The 2,633-nt window shown below is 37.1% G+C and overlaps 1 pseudogene; it reads right to left on the reverse strand.

Annotated features, from left to right (window-relative positions):
* Nucleotides 1–1,835: 1,835 nt before the first annotated feature.
* Nucleotides 1,836–1,930, reverse strand: LOC124085123 (U6 spliceosomal RNA; annotated as a pseudogene).
* Between the last annotated feature and the right edge of the window lie 703 nt (nt 1,931–2,633).

A 2,633-nucleotide genomic window follows, 5' to 3' on the forward strand; every position in this document is an offset into this window, starting at 1 on the left:
ATTATTAGCTACCCTAATGTTTTTCTTTTAATCTGGAAGAAAATGTTTTGGGGCCTTGGGGAATAAAATACTGACTAGAGGCAAGATTGAGAAGCACCACTTGGGAATGTTAGTTGTCAGTAGGGGTAGCTAGGGTTTCTGAGAGGTGAGCAGCAGCTCTGTTCCAACTGTAGAAGAGATTTTGCTTTTATGTTGCTGTTAGTGAATTTATTTTAGCAAAGCTAGTGTCTAGGGATCTCATTATATATGTAAATAAACCCTTCCTTGTAAGAAATATGCTCAACAATTATCTGAAATTTTATGTATTTCTTCTCTTGAACTGTATAGTAAATAAGAAATTCTCAATCTCCTTCCCCTAAAAGATATTAGGGCAAATTTTTAAGGCTGTCTAGTCTCAATGAAAAATGACTTTAATTTTTCTAATATAATTTTTCTATAAGGAACAGTTAAATGCTTAATTTTTTCTGTCTTTTTTCAGGGAATAAGAAAAGATACAAATCATATTGACTAATGCTAGTAAAACTTGGACTAAGATGAAATGAAATCATTCTGTTCATACACTGGTGACAGTCTGCCATTTCATATCTGTAAAATTATGACAAACATGCATTGCATCAGAAATCTGCCCCTGTGTATATCCAGCACAGTCTCGTGAAATTAATGATTTAGTTCTCAGAAATGGATTTAAGCTACACTAGATATTAAACCAACTTGAAAGCATGCCTTTGTTATTTATCTGGGGATTGATTAATATGGGCTGGACATGGCCAATATAGTCTGGTCGAAACAATATAGGATAGTAAATATTTAAGCGTGTCAGAATAAAAAGAGGTAACATACTTAAGCTTAATCTTGAGTAATAACCATCCAGGCCACTGGCCTGCTTTTGAACTGAGAACACACCTGCTTCCCTTTGCGCCCTTTGCCAGAATGTGTGTAACACTTCGAGCTGAGATTTTAAGGACAGTCAATACAGATTACTGCAGAATCTCATTTATATGACACCCTGGGTGTTCTGAGAAGAACCTGGGAAACCTATACTCTACTTTATAGACCAATAGCACTTCCATATTAGGCTTTGCCTTGGCTCTGGGATGATATGGGCCCCTATTGCATAATCCCTCTTGATGGAGAGGTACCTCTTGCAATGAAAGCCAAATGCATTATTTTGACTACTCAGTCTTCCCAGCTGCCACATGTCTTATTTTATGTCGAGTGTGCAGCTGGTTACAGCTGCCCAGAGATAGTTTTATTCATTAGAGTCTTTTGGTGAAGGCTGATGCTTCTCCAAACTCAGATCTTGGGTGGTAGGTATTGCCACAATGATGCTGATGAGAGAGTCCTAGCAGCTTTGGGGCTTTGAGAGGATTCCCCTGACTACAGAGGGATTCTGAGTCTCAGGTTCCAACCCTGACCCAAAACACTGTTTCATGCACTAATCGTTCATCCTCTTCTGAAATTGATTTTTTCCTTTTCAGGATGATTTTAGTCATCCTGCTTCTACCTCTGAATCCTCAAAAACAGAAAGGACACAGTATGATGGCCTTTTAAGATCCTGTCTCTGAAGAATCACTAACATTTTGACATTATTAATAGAACTTGCACTCTTTTTTTAAATTCACTTATAAAAATTGTGTATCTGTGAGGTCCAACACAATGTTTTACACATGTGTATGTTGTATACTGTTCCAACAGGCTACGCGTATGTATCTCCTTAGGCATTTATCATTTCTTTGTGGGAAAAAACATTAAAAGACTTTCTTCCAGCTTTTTGAAATATATAGTATATTATTATCTACAGTCATTTTCTATGCCATAGAACACCAGAATTTATTAAAAATATGAAATACTTCATGAGTTTGCAAGTCATCCTTGCTCAGGGGCCATGATAATCTGTATCATTCCAATTTTAATATATCTTCTTCTGAAGTGAGCACAAGAGCTTGAACTCTTGAAACTCTTATTTCAAAGTTGCACAGAAGCTTGGACCAAATTAGGCAGTGAGATGGAAGGTATGTTGTGGATGTTAGTGCAATAGGTGAGAAGGAGCAAGAAAACCAGCTCTGGATGCTTACTCTTGGACTGATGGGTTGAAAAGAAACACATTTCTATCTCATTTGAGTCCTGATGTGAATGCCTGCCTTGCATTTGTTAGCACAGTTAGATCAAAACTTCACACCAATAATACATCCTTTGTGTTTTCCCTCCTTTATGAGGAATCTGTATGTGCCTATTAGGAATATTTTGGGACATAAGTATGTTCAAATGTTGATTAGTCAAAATCTTACAGTAGATCACAGTATGAGGCTACCACTACTTACTGTTAGCATCAGTGTCCCCTCTCTGCTGAATCCCATCACACTGCTTGAGAAAACATTGCATTCCATAGGTAGACAATACAAATTAAGGCTGGAAACAGAGAAGACTCATCTTCCTTCTTTTTTTTTAATATATTTTTTAGTTGTTGAGGACCTTTCTTTCTTTCTTTATTATTTATTTATATGTGGTGCTGAGATTCGAACCTAGCGCCTCAAATGTGCTAGGCAAGTGCTCTTCCACTGAGCCACAACCCCAGTCCAATTCCTTCTTAATTCACAAATTTGCTTGTGAAGTTTACTGATTTCTGCCTTCTT

This window comes from Marmota monax, unplaced genomic scaffold, assembly GCF_021218885.2.
Source record: "Marmota monax isolate L192 unplaced genomic scaffold, Marmota_monax_Labrador192_F-V1.1 WCK01_AAM20220418_F8-fsc00013, whole genome shotgun sequence".
Classification (NCBI taxonomy): domain Eukaryota; kingdom Metazoa; phylum Chordata; class Mammalia; order Rodentia; family Sciuridae; genus Marmota; species Marmota monax.